We start from the raw sequence: 25,138 nt of genomic DNA, 5'->3' as shown, positions 1-25,138 counted from the left end.
AGACAACCACCAAACCTTCAGCAACTAATTGTCCAAAGCTCCCTAAGTGAACCAACAGAAAATGGCACATCTCTCTGCCTACAGAAAAGATGTAAAACGTGTGCCCACATTTATAATACAGACCGTATAGTTATACCACACTGCCAACTAGAACATCAAATAAAGGGATCATTTTCCTGCAGATCATCTAATATGGTCTACCTAATTCTCTGCATGAAATGCGCTGACACTGCACTCTATGTGGGAGAAACTGGACAAACACTCCACCAGAGAATGAATTTACACAGGTTCCACGTTAAACGTGGCAACACAGATGTTCCTGTAGCAGCCCACTTCAACAGCCATGGACACTGTGAGAGGAACTTTAAAGTCACAGTGCTTATGGGCAACTTCAAAACACAGCAAGAGAGAAAAGAATGGGAAGTTAAACTCATGCTAAAATTTAATACTTTACAACATGGATTGAATAGAGCCAAGAGTTTTATGGCCAGGTATGAGGATTGTTTGCATCTCTCAGACTGACAAAGACAACCTGACTACAGATCTACATTGTTTTGAAAAACTCATTTGAAACTTCTAAAGACTTTGTTGGACAGTCATCTTATCCAAAGATCTTGACCATACATTGTTCTTCTCTCTTGTTAAATGAACCCTAGCCTGAAGGAGTCTATTAATTTTTTACATTTAAGATTTCTCACTTAAAGATTTACCAATGTTGTTTCTTGTCCTAGGGTGTATATAAACACAGGGAACTCCAGTTTCTGTATTACATCTTGCCTGAAGAAGGGGCCTGAGTTGCCTTGAAAGCTTGCATATTGTAATATTTTTAGTTAGCCAATAAAAGGTGTCATTTTGCTTGACTTTTCACAACATTCATAATGGCTAACACGGCACAACACCCTAGTATTAAGAAGGAAAAAAATTGTGTTAAGGCATGACATTACGGCAGCAGGGACATTAGAAGTTCATGTGAGATAAAACAAATACTGATTTATTTCAAGGAAAAAAAAATGGAAGTTCCATTTTAGTGTGCAAGGTTCTAGATTGTGTAGCATCAACTGTCTCACCTTTCACTTATGTTACTTATGCATGCAGCTTTAGTGACTGGAAGGCATAGCTACTACTGAGTACTGTCATGGCATGGCCAGATAGATAGATAGATACTTTATTAATCCCAAGGGGAAATTCACATACTCCAGCAGCAGCATACTGATAAAGACAATATTAAATTAAAGAGTGATAACAATGCAGGTATACAGACAGACAATATATTTGTATAGCGTTAACGTTTACCCCCCCGGGTGGAATTGAAGAGTCGCATAGTGTGGGGGAGGAACGATATCCTCAGTCTGTCAGTGGAGCAGGACACTGACAGCAGTCTGTCTCTGAAGCTGCTCCTCTGTCTGGAGATGATACTATTCAGTGGATGCGGTGGATTCTCCATGATTGACAGGAGCCTGCTCAGTGCCCGTCGCTCTGCCACAGATGTCAAACTGTCCAGCTCCATGCCTACAATAGAGCCTGCCTTTCTCACCAGTTTGTCCAGGCGTGAGGCATCTCTCTTCTTTATGCTGCCTCCCCAGCACACCACCGCGTAGAAGAGGGTGCTCACCACAACCGTCTGGTAGAACATCTGCAGCATCTTATTGCAGATGTTGAAGGACGCCAGCCTTCTAAGGAAGTATAGTCGGCTCTGTCCTTTCTTGCACAGAGCATCAGTATTGGCAGTCCAGTCCAATTTATCATCCAGCTGCACTCCCAGGTATTTATAGGTCTGCACCCTCTGCACACAGTCACCTCTGATGATCACAGGGTCCATGAGGGGCTTGGGCCTCCTAAAATCCACCACCAGCTCCTTGGTTTTGCTGGTGTTCAGTTGTAGGTGGTTTGAGTCGCACCATTTAACAAAGTCCTTGATTAGGTCCCTATACTCCTCCTCCTGTCCACTCTTGATGCAGCCCATGATAGCAGTGTCATCAGCGAACTTTTGCACGTGGCAGGACTCCAAGTTGTATTGGAAGTCCAATGTATATAGGCTGAACAGGACCAGAGAAAGTACAGTCTCCTGCGGTGCTCCTGTGTTGCTGACCACAATGTCAGACCTGCAGTTCCCGAGTCGCACATACTGAGGTCTGTCTGTAAGAAAGTCGACGATCCATGCCACCAGGTATGAATCTACTCCCATCTCTGTCAGCTTGTCCCTAAGGAGCAGAGGTTGGATGGTGTTGAAGGCGCTAGAGAAGAATAACCCACATATAAGACAATAAGTAGTACAGTGGTCTTTAAGCCCTGGAAAGCTGTGCACAAATCACTACCAGCTTACCATCTATGTGGAGTTTGCATGTTCTCAGTCTCCATCTGCACGTATTTTTGTCTGGGTGTTCTGGTCTTCCTTCTATATCCCAAGGACATGAGTTTTCAGTTAATTAGACCCTCTCAACTGGCTCAGTGTGAAGTGTGTATGAATATGCCTTCTAAATCTGAATCCTGTTATGTGACATCATCTACTCTTGCATTTTGCTCTGTACTTGTGATATTACTATTGTACGATTGTATTGTATTGAGGATTACTGTGTTCTGTTCTGTGTATTGTATTGTATTTACCCCCTTTTTTGATTCCCATTGCATTCCCAACCTACCTGGAAAGGGGTCTCTCTTTAAACTGCCTTTCCCAAGATTCCTTCCATTTTTTTGGGAGTTTTTTTTCTTGTCTTCTTAGAGAGTCAAGTCTTGGGGGACTGTCAAAAAACAGGGCTTGTTAAAGTTCATTGCAGCACTCCTTGTGGGATTGTGTGCTATACAAAATAAATTGTATTCTGTTGTATTGTAATAAACTGTTGCCTCCTCCTCCTCCTGCTAATTTGGTTCCTGACTTAGGCATTGCAGCCATAAATGTTTCATTAAACCAGTTTGAAAATGGATGGAATATTTTAAAGTCTTCATTTATATTTGAAAACATAATAGTTTTAGGATACTTTATGCATAATCAAGAGATGATGGTGGACCACTAGAAATAATGTTATCTGTTCTTATCCTGACAAGATCCACTGGTTGTAGAAAACATTATTGAAATCTGTGATAAGCTGGATAAATGCTTAAAAAAGAACTAAGAAAAAAGAGCACAATTTTATTGTATATAACAAGAAATTAAAACAGGCTTTTTCTCTTGCTATATGCAGTGGAAAAAAATCTAAAAGGAGACACTTTTCAGGGTCTGGACATTTAGGAATCAGTCTTTAAAATTCATAAGCAGAACACTGATGCAAAAGTCAGTCATGTAAGCAGGGCAGGAAATATCAGGGAATGAAACTCCTGCAAAGCTCCCCAATCTTTCATTAAATTATGCACTAAACATTTCTTTCTTAGCCTTGAATGTCAGCACCGCTGTAACAGCAATGTCAACATACAAGGCATACTGTAGGCACAGCTTAATGTAAAGTAGCCGGACAGCTTCCTAAATATATCCAGATTTATCTTGTTATAGGTTTCAATTTTATCTCTGGATGGTGGAAATAATTCTTCCATTCCTTCAGCAAAGAGAACATGTTAATTCCTGTTGTTTTAGTGTCTATTGTCAAAATCACAACCTGTGCTGACCATGTTCTGAGTTTTTGATTAACCGGTTAACAGTAGCAAAATTATTCTTGATATATAAATTGAATCTATCTGCGGCTCAAATATCAATATTATATGAAATATATATATATATATATATATATATATATATATATATATATATATATATATATATATATATATATATATATATACTGTATATATATATACATTTACTGTATATATATACTGTATATATATATATATATATATATATATATATATATATATATATATATATATATATACTGTATATATACATATACTGTATATATATATACATTTACTGTATATATATACTGATATATATATATATATACTGTATATATACATATACTGTATATATATATACATTTACTGTATGTATATACTGTGTATATATATATATATATATATATATATATATATACTGTATATGAATATTTATGCTATTTTTAGAAAAGCAGATTTTATTGCCATGCTTGATGTCACATGTAAAGCTTAAATTCAGTTTAATTTTGCTTTCTTTTATATACTGTATATAAATTTTAAATATATATGCCCTATATTTTTGTTAATTTTCATTCGGTGTATGGGGACCCCACATCTAAATGTTCTCTAATGTGTACTGTGAGGAGAAGTAGCATCCTAGCGAAATCCCCATTTAATGATAACTTGAAAGAAAAAAAGCTTAATGCCAAACATTTTCTTATCATTAGCAATCATATTTCCAATACTTCTGCAAGTGGTCTAGCTTCAAGAGACATGGTCCTTGGAATGATTACAAACTTCTGGTTGTGTTATTTCTTTTATGCCAGGGTGACCAGAAAGGGTGGGATTTCTGTGGCAAAGCAAAAGGGCATCACTCATCTTTGGAAAGGGGTCCTCCTTCACACTAAGGTTGGGGGAGGAAGAGAGAGAGATTAGTAGCTGTGTTTTACCCTCGTCTATCCCCCAGTTTTCCCCATGAGCCAAGCCTGCCACATGGTCACGTTGCGCCCGTGTGTGGCAGTTTCCGAATGTCCTGCCTGGTCCCTGAAGTAAGCTGATTCTGGGGGTGTTTGAAGGTTGAATTTATTATTGCTTATAGCTCAGTGACTCAACCACCAACAAGTGGCTTGCATGTAAATGCCTGCGATCTCTTGGTGTTAGTTAATTATGGGATGAGACAAGTAGAGTATTAAGAAATATCAGCTGGGATGATCACAGGATAAGGGAGGCAGTGTGGCGTTCTACACTGCAGTCTCCAGGGGAAGCAACCAGAGCACAAAAGAGGCACAATGCCATGGTGAGATACAGTGATTTACTGAGGTTTAGTGTAGCAGCCATGGGGCGGCAGTCGAGGTCTTAAACCGCAATATGCAGGATATGCATAAAAATTTTTTGGGGATGTAATGGTGAAGAAAATACCTCATGAAGGAGTGTTTGGATTTTAAATGTATCTGTTTGTTTGGATTTATTTAATTATTTTGCATCCAATCCATTTTACAAAGTCTTATTTATTAAATGACTTAAATTATGCATTATGTCATTTTAATTCTTTGTTGTTCCTAAACTTCTGCCTACAATTTTGACTAAAATGTCTTGCCTGTCACCTCACTTGCCCTGGCCCATCTTTGTTCATGACTACCGATGTCTCGGTAAAGCTTGGTTCACATGGCTGTGGGCATCACAATGACCCAAAACAATATTGTGGAATTGATTCTAAAAAGCAAGCAGAAAACACCTAGCTCTGTTAACAAGACAGCCAACACAGGTTTGGTGTTTTAATGAGGAGGCCACAGATACAAAGAATAGCAGCATAGTGTGTGTGAGGTTATCTACTTTGATTTTCAAAATGTGTTTGATGCAGATTAATGCCAAATGGTTGATGAGTCACTAATCACCCAATTCTAAGCAATAACAATTTAGAGTATGGTGTGTAGATGAGTGAAGAATTAACGTTAAGAACAGAATATCAATGAGTGATGGTACAAGGTGAATAATGAAATGGCATTAGTTGGGTCTTGGAGAGATCTTTTTATTTATTTATTTACATAAATGAATCTGAAAAAATAATTTTCAGCAATATATAATTAGCAGCAACATATAATTATATATCTAATCTATTTTTCCCAACACATGTTTACAGGATTTGTGTAGTAGCATCAGTCAGTCATCGTCCAACCCGCTATATCCTAACACAGGGTCACAGGAGTCTGCTGGAGCAATCCCAGCCAGCACAGGGCGCACCGGACAGGGCACACACACACACACACACACACACACACACACACACAAAGCACAATTTAGGATCGTCAATGCACCTAACCTTCATGTCTTTGGACTGTGGGAGGAAACTGGAGCACCCATGGAGCAGACGGAGCAGACATGGGGAGAACATGCAAACTCCATGCAGGGAGGACCCGAGAAACGAACCCAGGTCTCCTTACTGAGAGGCAGCACTACCATTGCACAACCATGCCGCCATTGGTAGCATCAGGTACAAGGTAAAAATACACACCAGAACTTGAACATATCAGCCCAGGTTAGATTTTTAAAGTCACCTCTAAGCCATTGCAATTTTCTGTCATCTCAACAAAACCAAAGTATTTATTTTGAATAAAGATTTCTGGATTCACCTTTAATTAAATCAAATTATTACAAAATTCACAAAAATAGAAATGAATGGAAAGGGTCACTCACATTCTTTGGGATGTGGGCGAGAGATCAGCACAGCTAGCCTTCATAAGTAGCTCCATGGGTCAGTTAGCATAGCGCCTATACTAAGCATATAAAGAAACTAAGTCCAGGGTGGAGAGGAAAGTTAGAAACAAAAGACTGTGACGAAAATAAGAGAATCAGCAGGGTAAACCAGTGTGTGAAAGAGCGAGGAGTGCTCTTCCAGGGATATGAAGTAAGCCTACAGAGTGAAAAGTAGCAGAGGAGATTTAGAGCTTTAGGGAACTCGCTGTGGTTACCGATAGAGTGTCCAGGAGAGAGCCAGGGAGATCAGATTCAATGGTATCTCGCATCTGCTGGACAAACTTGGAGCGAGAGCAGGGAAGACAAATGATTGACTAGAGTAAGGAAATATGAGACAATTAATTCTGATTTTACCTGTGGGTTTTAACTGTTTACTGGATTTATTCCCCACCAAATTGTTTTATGGATTTGTCAATTGAAGATTATTTATTTAATAGAGAATGTTTATATAATTGGGCAATGACACTGTTGTTTTTTGCTTTTTAATAAACACATACTGTTTGTACTTTTGCACTGTAATTTGTACTTGTTTCCTTACTTCCTCTAGTCCATCTTGGTTTCTGACTATAAGATGTCCTGAAAGCAGTTGGTGCCCATGGCTGCTGGTACAGGGCATCACACTCTCACATGTACCTTGAAAGAATTTGCAAACATAGACAATGATAGGCATGAATAACACTCTTGCTCGTGTGAGTCAACAGCACCTCTAACCTGTGAACCTCCAGGCTACATATTTTATATACAGGAAGAAAAATATGGAGCTGGAATGAAAAATATTTAATTTTTTGAGACCATATGGAGAATATGTTAAAAGGGCTAATGAGATGCTTGGTTATATACTACACTGTGTGGTGTTCAAATGAAGAGATATAATTTGTAAAATGTACATCACATATTCATTTGCATATATAGATTAATGTGTGTAGCTTGGAGGTGCATTAAAAAATTACATGAAAGCACTGAAGAAAGTCCAAAGTCAGGATTTGCTCTAAAATTGGTAGCTTTTGTGGACGGCATAAAGAGGACTGACTAGGTCCATTTCCTTCAACTTCTTTTGACTTCCCTGCATGTTCTCCTATGTGGTACTATTTCTGAAGCCTACACCTCATTTTTTTTTCCAAGACTACCCCAGACATTGCTTCTTTTTACTCCCAAGAACATGGTTTGTATCTTGATTTGTGAAGCATGCATTTGAAATTTGAGATTCAAGCACTCAGTTTCAATTTTCAAAAAGATACAAATTTATCAGTTTACAATCAGTATTTCCAATTATAAAGATGAGGAAATTTTTAGCCTTGCTACTGAACTTTATCTGTATGAGCCAGAAAATACTGATGAGGAGTTCAAACAGACTGAAGATGAGGAAAAACAAAATAAGAAACAGAATAAGGAAAGATTGCAACCTGAAGATATGGTGAAGCTCAGGACAAGTGGAAAATAGTAGTGTGTATGTGGTAAAGGACAGATATCTTCAGTTTTCTCTTGCTAAGGCCAGAAACGTCTATTCTTCATGCTGGGAATAAGTTATTATTGCTCAAGAAGATGGTAATGAGTCATATTTTGTGTACCATAAATCTGTATTCTCTGAAACACAAGTTTTAGAATGGTACTGTATGTTTGCAGTCATGAAAATCATTGCTATTTTGTGGAGTCTTAAACCAGAAGGCCAGAAGTTTCCTTGTACCCTATTTAGGAGTATAACATTTGACCATTTCAGACTTTTAGTCTATGGTAAGCACATTAATCTAGTGTATGGATGGATGAAAATGTAGGGATAAAGCAATATACTGTATGTGTGACTTTCGCATAATAGTGGTTCCTGTTTAGCTCAATAAAACTAAGTCTACAAAAGTGCCTTTAATATCACCTGCCCTGCTAACTAGAGCTAAAGAGATTGTAATTTTTTGCGTTAATCACATTAGTAATACTTCCATTAAAAGTCGTTAATTTGTCTTTGAACTGGCAGTGTTTTTACATAGCTCTAAACAAGATGTGACTTGAGGAATCCATTCCTTTAAATAAATGCAGTGTGGTAAAACAATCTGCCCGGATTTATTTGTTATTTTTGCTCTGATAAATTTTGATTTGAAAAATCTATTGGTTATTAAATTACATTTTAGCAGATATACAGTATGTTATGTTATCTTTTTATTAATTTGTAACTGTTTATGGATTGGCAGAATAATTTAACATAAATTAACCTATCCTAATGTGTTTAGGGTGTCTGAGTTAAGCTAATCTCCCAAGTTCTTGGAGAGAACATGTAAACGGTGCCCCATTCAAATGAGTATTGAAACTGATCCACAGTTTTTATTTTCAGTGTGCTATTAATCTGTACACAATAAGTTTGTTTACATGTGCATTAAAAATCCAGCTACTCTTAGAAATCTAGTTTCGAAAATGCCATGTATACCTTTATTCTAGTTCGAGAAACCAGGATATTGGTCTCTGAGAAACCAAGATCACATGTAGGTTTCTCTGCAAGTAACCTGGTCTTGTGACCATGTAAACCCTTAACTTGCTTCATTTAATCTCTCATTGTCTATGTTTAACTCAATTTTAGAGGGAATTTTATGGCTACTAGGTCACTTGCTATGGTTTTGGATTATGATTTGAAGTATGTTCTGACTATATTTAATTTACATAAATTAAATATATAAATTTAATTATATATATATATAATTTATATTTATATATATATATATATATATATATATATATATATATATATGTAAAATATGAAATATTATATTGCTTTACACTTTCGCTGAACACTTATGTTTCAGTGGAAAAAACACTTATCAGTGTTAACCATTAAAGTCATCTGTGATACCAAAATGAGGCAGACAAATGTTTTGGAAAGATAATATGGAATTGCCAACCAAAGAAATATATATCTACAAAGATCTAAAGATTGTATAAATATATCCAGTGTTGCTACTAAAAGTATTACTATAAATTATTTTTTGCAGAAATAGTCATGAATTTGACTCTTTCAGTTACTACTTTTCGACAAGAACTGTAATGCTACAGCAATTAAAGAGAATCATTTCTAAAAGTTAGGATACAAGTCTAGCACAAGGCAACTGTTTTTCTCTTAACATAAAAAGTACATATTTTTTTTAATAAACTAGTGATTTGTGGCCTTAAAATGAAATTGGATTTACTACAATCAAAACTGGCAATAGCAAAGTCAATAAATTTTAAAGATTATTAAAACTGAATTATAACAACATCATCATCTGAAAGGCCTTTTTTATATGTAATGAATCCAGTCTGCAATATTGATATTTTATGCTTATAGTAATCAGAAAGTTTACTCATTTTCTAACTCTTTTTTGAAATGGGAAAAAAATAATATTATCAGAAAATTGGGTAAAGGAGCCAGTTCTTTTAGATATGAACTGAGTGGCCAAATAATAGAGTGCAGCTCTAGCTGCAAGGAGGGAGGTTGATAGTCTTTAATTAGTTCAGAACTGCCTACCTAAAAGTCCTTATTGATCCTAATAGATTACTCCCCAGAAGTTAGATTTATGAAATTTGCATATGCAGAAAAACAGACTTGAAATGTGTGTATACTGCTTTTCACACATGTTGGAATTTATAAAACAAAACTTGACAGGAGAACGTCCGCTTATTTATGGCAGCTCTGAACAATCTGTACACAGTATTTTGGAGAAACTGGGAAATGAGAAAACCCTTGATCAAGTAGGGAAATGCATATTAAATGACAAATATAATTAATATGATGCATAGACCCAATGCTGCATATTTGCACTGAGAAACTGTTTTGTTTTTCATCAGTTTATATTGGCAACCTGTTGTCACTTCTCAGAATTAGAAACAAAGTTCAGTAAAAACAATGGTGTTTCACTCCCTACTTACAGAAAAACCTCATGCTCTATAACCTTTTTATAGGCTAATAGTCTGACATAACATGGCTTATTTGGCATTGCTTGAAGACTATGCAAATGGTCATTAGTGATGGGAGATTCGCTTCAAGTTCAGAGAATTCAGGGGAAGGATTAACTGAACTAGATTTGACTAAATTATAACAGTGCAATCATCTTTAAAGTGTCCCTGAGGGCTTGGGAATCGTCTGCCAACTATACTGGACTGATTATTGTGGCCAAAAAGGTGATCCCGGCTGTGCAGCAGCAGTGCCAACCACTGTGCCTTTGTGAAATCAAAGAAGAAAGAATGCAGTCAGAGACACACAATGATATATTTCGTCAAAACTCCAAACTGCAAATGATCAACATTATATACCCGAAGGGCAGTCCCATCCAATGTTGGCTATTACATTTAGGGGGATGTCACACTGGCATCGCAATGCATTATAGGGCGCTGGGGAAAAAGTTCTCCTAAACTGGCTCAATTATCAGTAAATAATTTAACAAATAAGGGTGAACGCTACATATTCGCTGTGAATGACGTTTTGGCAAAATTCGCTTATAAACACTAATGGTCATATATGAAACGTATGAGCTTTTAAGGACCAGCAAGATTTTTTTGCCCATGACGATGACTAGCTTATTAATCAATTTAGACTTTCAAGAGCTTTTATCTTGGAACTATGTGCTGAGATTGCCCCGGCATTAGAAAGACAGACTGCCAGAAATTGGGCAACACTTGTTCATATACAGGTTTTAACAATGATTGGTTTTCTGAAAACAGGCACCTACCAGAGGGAACTGGCCGACATGTCAGCAATATCTTTGCTAAGCTTCAGCTATTTCATGCCCACTGCACAGAAAGACATAAACAACTGACGAGGTGTTACATTCAGTTTCTGTATGGTTTGGTTCTACATGCCAACATAAAAAGACAATTTGCAGTAGTGTCCAGTTTTCCTAATGCAATCAAGGCAATTGGCTGCACTCATATTGCAATAAGGGCATCTAGTAAAAATAATGCTGCTTTTGTTAATCATAAGTAGTTACATTCCATTAATATCATCTGTGATGCCAAGATGAAACTAACAAACTCATGGCTCAGTGCCCTGGGTCCACCCATGGTTTATTTATTTTGGTGCAAAGTAGCATTGATCAGACGACTTGCTGAAAGTGCTGTACATGATGGCTGGCTTGTTAGTTAAGTAACTGGCTGAACCCTCAGTGTTTGATATAGCCTATACTATTACTATTATATACTTCATTGTAATAACAATCATGTCATTACACATACCAGTTGACTACCCCCTCAGACACTGGTGCCTTAACGACTTTCCTCAATCCCACAACAAAGAGAAGAGGTGCTTCAAGTGCAGCGTAGAGCAGACCTCTCCTCAAATGCATGTGGCAGTGTCTTCATGTATCAGGTGGGAGGCTGCTCTAACAGCCAATGAAGGTCTGTAGTATCGTGCTTGTATATATTTGAGGTTCATTAGGATAGTCCATATATGGTTGTTTCATGGTGGCAACCGAGCAGGGTTTGAGGCATGTTCATGTATGCACAGTTACAAGATGATTGTGATTCATAAAGGGTAATTTGCTCTGAAATGTGTGAACGGAAGGTTTTATAAATCAGATTTTTTTTTTTTTTTTGTGTAAGCATTTTCCAGTTTTTTGCTGTATGTATATTTTCATGGACAAATCCATACACAGTTTATAAATGAGACCCATGATATGTATCCCATTTTTTTTAATCTCATCATAGGTCTAATCCATGGAGTGAATGTATATGGCAAAACTTGGTTTCAGTAAGCAAGAAAGGGTGCCATGTAAGGATCAAAATTTATTTTCCTAATGATATTTATCCAGTCGTAGAGAGAAAATTATGTGTTTTTATGCAAAACATTATTCTAGAAATGCACATACCCTGCAACATAACTTTTTGATGCCAATTCAGATGAAAGGTTTGTTAAAAATTATTTAGAAAAAAGCTGATTAAATGTCAAACAAACAAATAAGAATGACCTATTTGTTCCAACACTTTTTTTCTGTAATGTATAACTGGAGAATTACAAATGTGGATGTAATGGCACAAGCATTCTCACACAGTATAAGGTTTAATTTTTTTTTTTTTAATTTTGAAAGAAAGATTTGCCAAGAGGATTGAGCAGAGTAATAAAGTATGTGACACTTGTAAAAGAATTACACTCAACACACTGGAAAGGTTTGGGGCAGCCACTCATATATTGTCCCTGGCTGCAAAAGGATATGAAAATTTGACACAACTGTCCTTGGTGAGTTCCAGACTGAACTGATTTAGAGGTGGAACAGGTGGCAGTTTTAAAGGGTGATACTGGATGTGATGTCATCTGAGACCAGAAACTGGAAGTGACATCTTTCTTGGCGCCAGAACCGGAAGTGATGTCATGTTTGGTGCTGGAGCCGGAAGTGATGCTGTTGTTGTGAAATCAGATTTTCCTGTATTTGGCCTGCAGAGACAACAGAAGAAGGTTTGGCACACCCCGCCACCCCCTGGCCTGGCAGATAATTACCTCCACTTGGTCCACTCAGCTTCCTCCTAATTGCACGTGTGTGACAACTGATAATTCTGACTGGCAGATTAGTTTGTTTCTGTAGTAGCTGCACTCCATGGAAATAAATTCCTCATGTAGAGTCTCAGTGACCCAGTCAGGCGGGAGCTCATTTGCAATATCCGTAGGTTGGATCTTGGGCTGGAAACATTTTGGACAATATTAAACGAGATAAATGTGCTCGATAAAAGATTTTAAGTTGTATGATTGAATGCTTTGCACATATGAAGCTGGAGTGTATTCTATGCATGGTTGCCTGTCACTCCTTTTCTGAGATGTTAAGTGAAAGATTCTTTCCCCACCGTAACCTGAGATCTTTGAACGGAAGAGACTTTTAAATGTTTTTATATATTATTAAGATGCTGTCTGAGACTTCAAGACTGATTGGTATTGCCTGTGGAATAGAAATGGCTGGGAGAAAAATTGGGTAGGTTCCTTTTAGCAAAATGTCTGATATGAAAGAGGTGGAAAGTTTGTGTTGATGGGAAGTTAAATTTGAAGTATAATTGTTCATAAGATGCAGTCATTATCTACGTACAATTCTCTAAGTGTTTTAATCCCGGATGTTTTCCAAACATTAAATACTTTGTATGTTTGAGAGGGTAGAAATGGAAGCTAAATTTTAATATGAAGCTTACAAGTGCAAAACAAAGTTTAGAGGCGTTGTTTAACTGACAGTTTTCGCAACCGTCGAGCAGATGTAATTAAGAGTTGCAGACAACGGCATAATTTACAAACAGGAACTGTGAATCTCTTATGGGCTAAATGTGGTTTACTAAGACTACCCATGTCTCATATACATTGAACACCACTCCAAATTAATGTTATCCATGTGAGAAATTTCCAGAGACTTCTCTTTAAGGAGTAATATACTGTATAACAGAATTGAGAACAACCATTTGCAATTTTGAAATATAAACTCACTACACTAGAGTGCAATAAAAAATATATTCGAGCCAGTAGACTACATCGCTACTTTAAATCATTGTTGGGTGTGTTGCAGTCTTTCCAGATACTTTCTTTATTGTTGCATGATTTTTTTTAGAAGGGTGTGCTCCTTATTGCAAGCTGTGACAGCTGCACACCATCAGTTGTTTGAGAAAAATGAATTCCTGAGGAAGGCATGGCTCTGACATCTTAAATTGTGCAATCCTCTTTGATGTAACTCCTTATAAGCATGCACATATTATATCTGATTAACATTTGGACTTTTTCTGTACATTCTTCTGCAAGTACTATAAAAAACCATGATCATATTTGTAAAATTAAAGTCCACAACCTATCACAACTTAAACTGGAGATGCCCTTGCCAGTTTTCTTGAAGGACACCTGCCTTTCCTTCCATCTCCAAATGATGCCGGGTGACATTATCGTTTAAGATCTTCCCCGGTGTTTCACAATGCAGACTTTATTAAAATGCTTTCCATGCTTTTTCGTATTCTCACATGGCTCTGCAGGCATAGAGATGTTGTTCATCAGAGAAATCAATATTCTGCCATTGTCAGCTAAGCTCAGAGCAATTGAGAATTGAGTACTGATGCTAAGCCTGATGATTTAGCTGGGTTGAAGGTGTGTTAAAGAAAGGAATATTGCATTACAAGTAAGCTGGTTAGGGCAATGCCTTATTTCTTGTAGGGAGTATTAGAGGCCAGAATATGTTAATGAGGTCAAATAGTGGGCCTCATTACATTTGCACATACAGCAGAGCAGATTACAGTAAATACAGGAATGGATTGTATATAGACATGTGTTGATTGACTGAACAGTAGTCCTGAGGTGGCTAGGCAGGTGCATTTTAAGAATGTCAAATGAGGTGATAATGAACAAAAACACTATTCATCAGCAGGCCTATTATCTTGGCAGAGTGTTTCCAAACAGTTTTATAAATACCTGGTCTTTATTTCGTGACAGTATTCATGCAGTCAGTGGTTTAAGCAGCTGATGCTTTTAAGCATTTACTGAAAGAAAGTTGGTTCTTTTTAATACAAGCCTGCTTTAAAACATTGATTGACTGTTTATGGGATGCTGAGTGGCACAGTGGTTGGAGCTGCTGTTGGAGAGGCTGGCTCTGCCCAGTGTGGGATTTGTTTCTGCATCCAATTCTGACAATTTTGGCATTGCTTTGTCATCACCTTGAACTGGATATGTTGGTTAGAAAATGGAGAGATAGGTGGATAAAATAGTATACATGTACTGTAAATGTTCAATAAAAATCTGTAAAACACTAATCAGAAAATACACGCTGTTTGTTTGCTAATTATATTAATCATTCAATATATCAATCAATCGCTCTTTTTGTATACCACTATTTGCAGTGTGCATTAGAACATAATTTACAGAGTTATTGCTTTTACAAAACAGTATTAAATATATTAAATGAGTGCAATAAATACAAAGGAGTTTTGTAATTCATTTGAGGGTATTTCTGAATTTAATTTCAAAAAGTAGCACTATCTTTTAAACCCAATTATGATAAATATTTTGTTAAACCCACAGTAAAGTATAATTCACTACATTTGCACTTTTTAGGTATATTAGCTTATATTTGAAAAAAATGACCTGTCATAATGGTGTCATTTACATTAAAAGAATAAATGCATTAAATGTTTCCTACCATATAGGATGGCTTCCAGATTCTTTGAATATTTACAGTATGTAAGTTCATTCTTCCAAACACTGAGGATGGACGTCATCATTGTGTCTGTATACAGTGCTACGAAGAAGACACCACTAGCAACAAAAAGTTTAGTAAAATGTACATCGACTTTCTTAAATTATATGTAATTATTTATCTTTTAAGGAAGTGTCTTTCACGGACAGGAACTACACGCCAGGAAAAGGAACCCAAAGATGGAAACTTACCACTAGATGGAATGATATTGCCGACAGTAACAACATACGAGGAGAGCTAACCCTTCAAGGTCAATGGTAAACATAGTTCTGGGACACCATAGAAGGAGTCTCTAGCTTGGCCTCATTGTTGCAACCTCAAAGTAATTGTCTGCCTTGGCAGAAAGTAATGCTCGACCAGGTATTAAAATGGTCTTGAGCCCAGAAATTAGTTGATCATACAGTACATATGGAAGCAGATGACATGGGTGGACATAAAGCCAGAGTCTTTAAAGAGAAACAGGGCATAAAAGGCCTATTTGGTGTGTGGGGCATGGTACATTTAGAGGGCAAGTGGACGATGCCCCCTTTAGGTAGACAGGATGCATACAGTCACAGGTGTATATTGATTTGTCCTTCCTTATTTGTATTAATTGTTTATGTCTGATATTTTGGCTCCTTTGGCATAGTTTAGACCTGTGTAAGACTCACTCATCATGTTTACATTGTATTGATCTCTATATATATAAAATCCAATGTCTGTCTGTCTGTCTGTCTGTCCGCTTTTCACGAGAGAACTACTTAACGGATTTAGATTGGGTTTTTCCTATAATTTGCTTGAACATTCCAGTTGATTTTGCGACTTCTCTCATCATGCCAAGTATTATAGTTTGGTTGCGGCACCGATTTATTCATGCAAATCCAAGAGACAGGCTGTGGGCCAAGAGGAAGGGGATGCGGGACCTCAGGAGTAGGGACGGGGGGGGGGGGGGGGGGACCATCTTCACTCACACGCCAGCCTCCATTCGAATCGCTGTACCTCTTGCCACATGTTGGAGCGTACCTTACGTCTACTAAGCTAGCAATACCTGTTTGTTCAGCACACACTATCGTGTAGAGATTGTTAAATAGTAATGTTTGACGTTTTTGAGAGAGAGATCACAGCTACGTGTGTTTTAGATGGTACCTGCTTATTGGCAGAAATATCACAGTCATGTGCTCTTCTCCCCAAGTGGGCAACGCTCTCCCATCAGAGCTGAACACCAGTGGCGGACCGTGCATTTCACACCTAGGCCTTCAGTAGTGCTCCGTCTGAATCAACCCACCCTTCAAAAACTAATTTATGGTTATAAAAACCATCTTAATATGCAGAAATACAGTATAATGAGCCGTTGCATCGCAGATAGATAACTCCTGTAGCCACAGTAAATGCCTTTATTGAATAGACAAACCGGGGGTGAACAAGTTCCTTTCTACTGCAGCTACAGCCGTGACACACATAAAAAACATCAATAATAACTCATAAACTTGCAATATTATTTAGGAAAATCACAACATTTTACTCACCAAAAATTCGGATTATTTGTAAACAAAATCCATCCTCCTCTCTTTCCTCAAAAACAGTTCAATTACTCTGTCGTACAGATCATCCGTGCACTTCAGTTCCATCACGAAGTCCCTTTCTATCGCCATCGAAGCTAATGCTGAAAGTCGAACCTGCTATGTCGTATTTCTGGCATAAGTTTTAATTCGCTTTAGGGCTGAAAATGTCCGCTCGACAGAAGCAGTGGACACAGGAATGGTCACCGCCAAACATACCAATGTGTACAGCTGCCCCATGATCTCATTCAGATTTTTCTGATGAAGGAAGTCAAGGAGATCAGTGGGAGATTTTCCTGCAAAATCACCCATGGCATACTTACACCATCCTATCCAATCAACGGGTCTGAATATGGTGACGTTGCCGTACGCCTGCTAGAGGCCCCTAGTGACACCAACTCAAAATCTGATTGGTTGAAGCAACAGTTTAATCGACATTTATTTTGTGTTAGAGGGCCTGCAGAACGGATTGTGAAGGCCTCTGGGCAGACTTCGTTGACTTTGACCCTGCCTGGCAACAAATGATGGCTGAAATGTGATTGGTTAAATGCTTTAATATGAAAATACATGTCTGGAAGCAGCACAACCATCAGAAAAGCTATGAAAGGAAGCGGACAGACTACTTGAAGTTATTTAATAAGTATTCATGGACAAAATATAATTAACATCAGTTTGTGATTCAGATATTTTTTTAGGCCAGCAGAGAAGGCCTTGCAGGCCCTGACGGCCCACCACTGCTGAACACGATCAGTTACAGTGGCAACGTTTAACATTGGAGTGTACCTACCTTCTGCTTGGCCAGAGATGCCATGCCAACTTTTTTGCAAAGAGATCATAGATACATTTTTGACCCTGATAGCAAAACCAAAAATATTGTATATTAAGAGGCCCTCGGATACGAAAGCTATCAATAAAAGTTCTTCTCAATACAAATTATTAAATTTTTAATAAAATTATTTTATTAATTTTTAAAGTTTGTCCTGTTTCACTATTATGAGGTTGCAGCCACGGGGGACAGCAAGTAATTAATAATTATTACAGAACAACTCTAAGAAACTGATAGGCTTTATCTTTCTGTTAGCTTCTAACAAAGAATAACTTAGCTCACAATCATTCAATGCCATCCAGATCATCTGCATGGAGTTTGAGAATAAACCAAAAAGATGTTTTATAAGTCTTATGAGTCATTGCATTTTTTTCCATATTCTATAAGAGTCTTCTCCCCTTAGTATTAGATATCATCATTAAAGGCTTGGTGTCATAAATATACATTACAACTGTAATTGGCCAATAAACAGCCAGATAAAGACCCTTTTATTTTTTATGTATAAAAGAGTTTGCCATCCGATGAGCTGGTACCGTGTCCAGGGTTAGCTCCTGCCTTGCTCCTGATGTTGAGCGTAGGCAAGGAAACACATAAACACAACAGTCAGTTCTGAAAGTCTCAGGCTTCAGAAGTTAAGTAAAATCTAAGACGATGACTGCATTTCTCCTGCAGACTTCTGAGCCAAAGTGAAAAGTTTGGAATGTAGTCAAAATTCTGAGTAACCTTCACATTTTTGCTATAGATTTAGATCTCCCCTATCTTAATTATGGCTCTAACGCTTCCACACCTTGTTATTTCACTGATATTTATAGGCATTAAATGTATAACTTGATGCTTTTTTATGAGTGTTTTACATCTTAATGGTGCAGTTTAAGAAATTGACAGGACATCCCCATAAAATTCTTTGAGTGCACTCCATAAAAATGGCTATTTGTGTTAAATATATTCCATATGTATTTAAAATATTGTCAAAAGAGTGCCAATAGATAAGTATGTTTCCTATTAAATTGTAGATCGACACTCAAGATTTTGGCTAACACTTAATAACCTGCTGGAGGAAGAGGCCCATGTCATTAATCCTAATATTTTTTTCAAAGAAACACAGATCATCACATAGTTATTTGAGACTATTAAGAATGAAGTACAAATTTACAAACATTGACAAGGGTCCAAACATGCATTCTAAATTAACAGAATAAAACTAATACTGATGACAGAAGCCTGTCATCATTATTTATAAAGTGCTGTGTGTAATTGTTTTGGATTCCTGATGGATTTTTCTGACTATATTTAATATTATCATAATATTGTGCTAGGGGTGATATCTAAAAACATTTTTTGTTCCTTTAAAAATTGTATCTGTTTTTGATTTATAACCTTTAAGATGACTATGCTAATTTAGAACACATAGTTTAGGAACAGTAGTCTTTGTAAACTCCCATCTCATTTCTTACAAGTCCATATTCTTTTTATTTTAATGATTACAATTTTTTTTGTTTTTCCAATACTGATATTTATTAGCTTATAAAGACAATTTGGGCATTTCATACAAGTTTTGGAAAATGTATTCCAAACGGTTATGAAAAATAAATTAAATTCAGATTAAGACTAAAAAAATGTTTGGACTGTGAAATACAACAATTTAATTTTTTCCACCTGTTATGATATGCTCTGGAATATAGTACACTAGCACAGTGAAATATCTGTTTAGTAGAATGGGCACAATGGTAAGTCTGTCACTTTCAATCACATCGTGCATTTAGGAACCTTTTGTTTGTCAGATTTGCTAGCCTTTAGGTCCCTCTTTCTTCGTGACTCTTGTTGTTTTTGTTCATCAGCCATTCTAGTCCCTACATCTGTCTTTCTTTGTGCTTCTTGTTGCCCATGACATAATGCGACGATAAAGGACATTGCAGCCCCCTTGTGGACACCTAATGACATTACGCCCAGGCATGGATGCTGAACGCCAGATGTTTTGTTGCTTTATATATATATAGATTGAAGGTTTTATAAGGTTCTTATTGTCATGTGTACAGAATAGTGTGTAATTGTTTTATCAGTGGCAGAACACCTGTTATCTGGCAATAATGAAGATATACTATATGCAGTATTTCAACGTTATATCACTCTGACTCAAAGTGTTCATCTCCAGGTGGTTTGCAGCAGTGCTTGGAAAGGGCTCTTTCAAACAGAATTTTAGGTAAACAATATATCTTATCTATTGACAAAATACACTCATTATCATCAGTGGCATAATTAATTTAAAATCCTTACACATCAGTTATTTCAACCCAGGCTATTGAAAAATGTACTCAAGACCCTAATTTTGAATAATGTCACTAAACACCTGCTTCACTTGGCCACATATTTTGGGACAGTCCCAAACTCAAGTTATACTCAGAAAAAATCTGCTTGCCTGTCATGCACTGTTAGAACAACTATTACTCCAGATCCTTTTATAGCATTGTTCAGAGCAGATGGAATAATAGTGCTTGGAGAAAAACATGTTGTGATACTCTGTCACTTGCTTGTAACCTCATTTCTATCTTAATGGTAAAATCCTAGTCCACCTTTCATATCACAGTAAGAAATGAATGACCTATTATATTTGAAATGAGAAAGAAAAAAAAACATTTTCCATCCAAGTAACTATCCAAAGCTTGTTTAGAATTTGGCAAGAATGTATTAATGTAGATCTTGGGTAAGAATACTGGGCATCATGTTCTTTTTAGATGCTTCATTATCTTTTTGTGACAACTACATGCCAGGTTATTCAATTTTATAACTCTTCAGATTTGGAATGTTGTCAGATAGCAATTTGTGGTGTAGCGCCTTTGTACTTCACCATAATATCATGAAGATGAAGGTTTTTCATACATAGCAGGATAGTTAACTAGTAAAGGTTTCGCTTATCTTTTGTTTTTTTTAATTACTTTATTTTTTGCAGTATATGGTTTGGTGCATTTAAGGTAGTGTCCCATGTCTGTAGCAGCAATGGAGCTTGTACTGGAAAGGGTGCTGGGAAAGGCCTATCCTAGTGCAAACTGCTGGGTATGCAGCTGTCATTCCTGTGAAGTGCTGTTGTGGAAAGGAGGTGTGTGTCAAAGTTACTAGCAGACATGGGCTGGCTGTAAAGATTGCTGGAGGGAGAGTTCTGCAGAGCCACAATGACCAGACAGTACTTCAGTGGGCTGGAAAACTCGCAAGCAAGTGTGTGGCAGGCATATGCAGAATGATACCACAGTATTCAATACTTCAGTGCTCATTCTGTACTTAATTGGCATCAAGCACTATTAAAAATATCGATTACTATTGTTTTCTGTAAGAAACGGAAGAAAAGTTCCAGCAAAGGCACAGAATGTATTAACACACTTTCTGCTTATACGTACTGAAATAAAAATGTAATAATAATTCTTTGCATTTATATAGCACTTTTCTCACTACTCAAAGCACTCAGCAATTTCAGGTTAAGGGCCTTGCTCAAGGGCCCAACAGAGCAGAGTCCCTATTGGCATTTACAGGATTCGAACCGGCAATCAGATCCCTAGCCTCAGTACTGTGACGCAAGAATGCCATAAACCCATGCCCCTTGCACAAGCACGTACTGTGTATGACAATGGCTGACCGAAAACCTAGCATTGTATGGTACTACTTTCCACAGATGGAAAAAAATACAGTCTGATGCAATATTTGTGAGAGAAGGTGCAACATAGCAAGCATCCTATTTAAACATTTAAAAACCACACCAACAGAAAGATGGGGAAAAACTTTAAAAAGATGCAAATCTGAAAAACACAGCGATTTGGCTGCCACCAGTGCCATTCAGGTTGGGTCAGGTTGAGGAGTACACACTGGTACAGCTTGTTGCCACACCCACCACACGACAAAACACCTCGGGATCCCGGTTGGCGATCCCCCAGCTAGACAGGTGTCCAGTCCCACCCTCCAGAAATGACCATCTATCTGCCGCAGCCACAAGTTACTTGGGCATCCCTTTGGCCTAGTCCAACTGCTTGCGTCCTCAGCGGTGAGAATCCTGTGAGTCAGATCACCCTCTGGGAATCGTGTCACATGGCTGTAGCGCCGTAACTGACGCTTTCTCACATTTTAGGTAATGTGCCTCATTCAGGACTTCATGAGCAACTGCTTGTTCGACACAAAGTCAAGCTAGTGGTACCCAAGGATTCTCTAAAGAGGCATAGTACTGAAGGAGTCCAGTCTTTATCTCAGGTCACTGGATAGCATCCATGTCTCGCCATAATATAGCAAAACACCAAGGTTCTAAAGACTTGGACCTTCATCCTTAGGCATAGATAATGGGAGTGCTATTCACCCCCTTCCATCAACCTCATGACCTTCCCCAATGCTCTCCCAATCCATCTGACTTAATAGGAAGAATCACAAGAGACATGAATGTTGCTGCCAAGGTAAGTAAACCTGTCAATGAGGTTGACATTCCCTTCTGCAGACAAACACACTGCAGATGGCTCTGCCCAAGAGGTCACTAAAGGCCTGGATCTTGGTTTTTATCCAGGACACTCGTGAGCCTAGACACTCAGACTCCTTGCACAGTCTCTCGAGAGCTTCATTCAGAGCCTCTATTGTCCCTGTGAAGATCACAGCATCATCAGCAAAATCAATATCAGTGAATCTCTCCTCACTAACAGATGCCCCACAGTCGCTGGACCCCACGACCATGCCCAACACCCAGTCCATACAAGAATTGAACAGAGTAGAGCAAGAACACAAACCCTGATGAACCCCAGAATCACCTGCGAAAAATGCAGAGGTTCTGCCTCTACTTTGCACAGCCCTCACAGTACCAGTGTACAGGCCAGCCATGATATCCAGCAACTTTGGGGGGATCCCACAAAGTCTCAAGATGTCCAACAGGGTGGCTCAATCAACCAACTCAAACGCTTACAAAAATCATGCAGTCAATGGTATATTTCTTAGGTGTAAAACCAGACTGCTCCGGTTGCTGGTACAAGTGATCACAGATCCTATTAAGGATGACCCTAGCAAGGACCTTACCGGGCACAGAGAGCAGTGTTATCCCCATGTAGTTGCTGCAATCCAGGCAATCACCCTACCCTTTCCATATACAGACGATAAGTCTTGTTTTTCACTCAGTTGTGATGACTCCCATCTCACAAATGGAAGCAAAGATTGCTTGAAATGACAGGAGAAGTTCACTCCACCAGCCTTACCATTAGCCTGGAGAAGTTCACTCTGGATACCACAGATCCCTGCAGTCTTTTCTACACTCAGCTGGTTTACCACCTGTATAATCTTAGTGAGACTGGGTGGTTCATAGCTGATTGGAGGATCAGCATCAAGAACCATGGACCCAGAGATGTCCACCATCCTAGCCAGAGGATCAGCTTTAAACAGCTGCTCAAAGTAGCTAGCCCAGCGGGTCACAACTGCAGTGTCATCCGTAAGGACCGTTCCATCTCTCACCCTGGTTGCAACTCTCTGAGGAACAGACTCAGATGTGCGTAATGCTTTGATTCCTCTGCAAGCAGGACATGGTCCTGTGTATGACGTTAAACTGTATCTGGCCCTGCAGGTGGTTCTTCAAGTTCCAGGGAAAACTTGGGGGTTGTTGGCAGGATTGGCAGTCTAGCCACAGTAAAAACTTCATGCAGTTCCAAAACGGCAGAAAAGATTCCTTTCTGCTTTCTACAGGAGTAACTTTCCTTGCTTGTATTATGAAGGGGATGGTAGAAAACCCTCGGGACCCTCATCCCCGAAACCGCCAGAGAGCCAATAGGGTCGGGCCTGTTGAGGATCGGAACTGGTGTGGTGCTGTGGCGTCGCCCACTACACCACGGCACTCTGTTAGGTGCACAGACCTAGGACTGGCCACATCTCTCTAGGTGGGTACACCTTTTATTGGTCTAGTTTCTCTGATGGCTGTCATACTCAGGGAGTAGCTGTGGATGTGGTGGATCGGCTCCCTCCGATGGTGTTGGATGTCACTGCTTTCAATGAGTGTATTATTAGACTCAGATTTAGGCCATCTCTGGGTGCCTTGTCTGTTGTCTCAGTGTATGCTCCAGTTGCGATGAGTGATGCCTCGGTGAGGGAGAAATTTTATTTACAACTGTGTTTGGTGGTTGATGGGTGCTCTCAAGGTGACACTCTCTGGTCATGGGTGAGGATTGTGTTGGTCCCAATGGGTCTAGCAACCATAGTGAAAGTGACTCCATGTTCCTTGACTTTGCAAAAGGTCAAGGGCTATGAATCTCTGCATCCTGGTTCCAGGATGGTGGACTTGGTACTCCAATGCTGGTGGTGTGGTGAAGGAGATTGATCACATTTTTGTGGGCAGACGCTAGGGGCTTCTACTAAACTGCAGGGTCTACAGAAGTGACAGTTTGTGAATTATGACCACAGACTTTTTATTGCTACTCTGAAGATTCAATTTAGGTCCAGTAGGTTACCTTCTACTAGGAGAATATCTCTGGACCTGGCCAGACTCCAAGATCAGGCTGATTCTAATGAGTTTACATGCAATTTGTGTAAGGAACTTGCAGACGTAGTTACTACTGCTGATCCTAATGTGATGTGAAAGACCTTCCATAACAAGACCCTGGAGGTTACTGAGAGTTGTATTGATGTTGCTGGTGTTCCCTGAAAAAGGTATTTCATGTCGTTGGGCTTGATGGTTGTGAGGGTTCTGAGGGAAGATAAGGAGGTGTTTGTTAGAGGAATCTGTGAACAAGTCACATCAGTGCCATTGCAGGAGAGTTTTCAAAGAGGCACTAGATACAATCCAGGTAAGTTTGCTGCTAACATTCTTATGTAGACTGGGGTTTACTGAAAACATTTTAGTTCAGTTTAACATTTTGCCACTCATTAATACTTATGAAACGTAAAGCCCATTGTTAGCATAATGGAGGAGACAATAATGTAAGGCATCATTGTCAGAGCCTTCTGTTAAAGGTTTTGTCTGTGTTTTTTTCTCTTCTGAGTGAAATGTAGTGGACAGTATAACCAATATCCATAAATAAGAAAATAAGTGCCGGAGTAAACATAAATAAAAATATGAATTATTGTGCAAAATTAGCAGATTTAAAAATATTTTAATTCCATTAGTCACAACATGTAGTGTAATAAAATATCATTTTTGCACTTAATTTTGTGTTGTTAAAATTGTATTGTGCTTCTGTTTCCTCTGACATTCCAAAGACACAGTTTGCTGGATTGACAATGTTAAATTGGCTCCTCATAGGCAGGGCCGTCTTAATGCATGGGCACTCTGAGTGGTTGCC

General features: G+C 38.3%; 1 protein-coding gene across 1 annotated transcript in view; it reads left to right on the top strand.

Annotated features, from left to right (window-relative positions):
* gpc5a (glypican 5a) overlaps nucleotides 1–25,138 on the top strand; it is a 1,336,984-nt gene that overhangs the window by 73,593 nt on the left and 1,238,253 nt on the right. The window lies entirely within an intron of this gene.

This window comes from Erpetoichthys calabaricus, chromosome 4, assembly GCF_900747795.2.
Source record: "Erpetoichthys calabaricus chromosome 4, fErpCal1.3, whole genome shotgun sequence".
Lineage (NCBI taxonomy): Eukaryota > Metazoa > Chordata > Cladistia > Polypteriformes > Polypteridae > Erpetoichthys > Erpetoichthys calabaricus.
The sequence above is the reverse complement of the archived record's forward strand: the minus strand, read 5'-3'. Positions and strand labels throughout refer to the sequence as shown.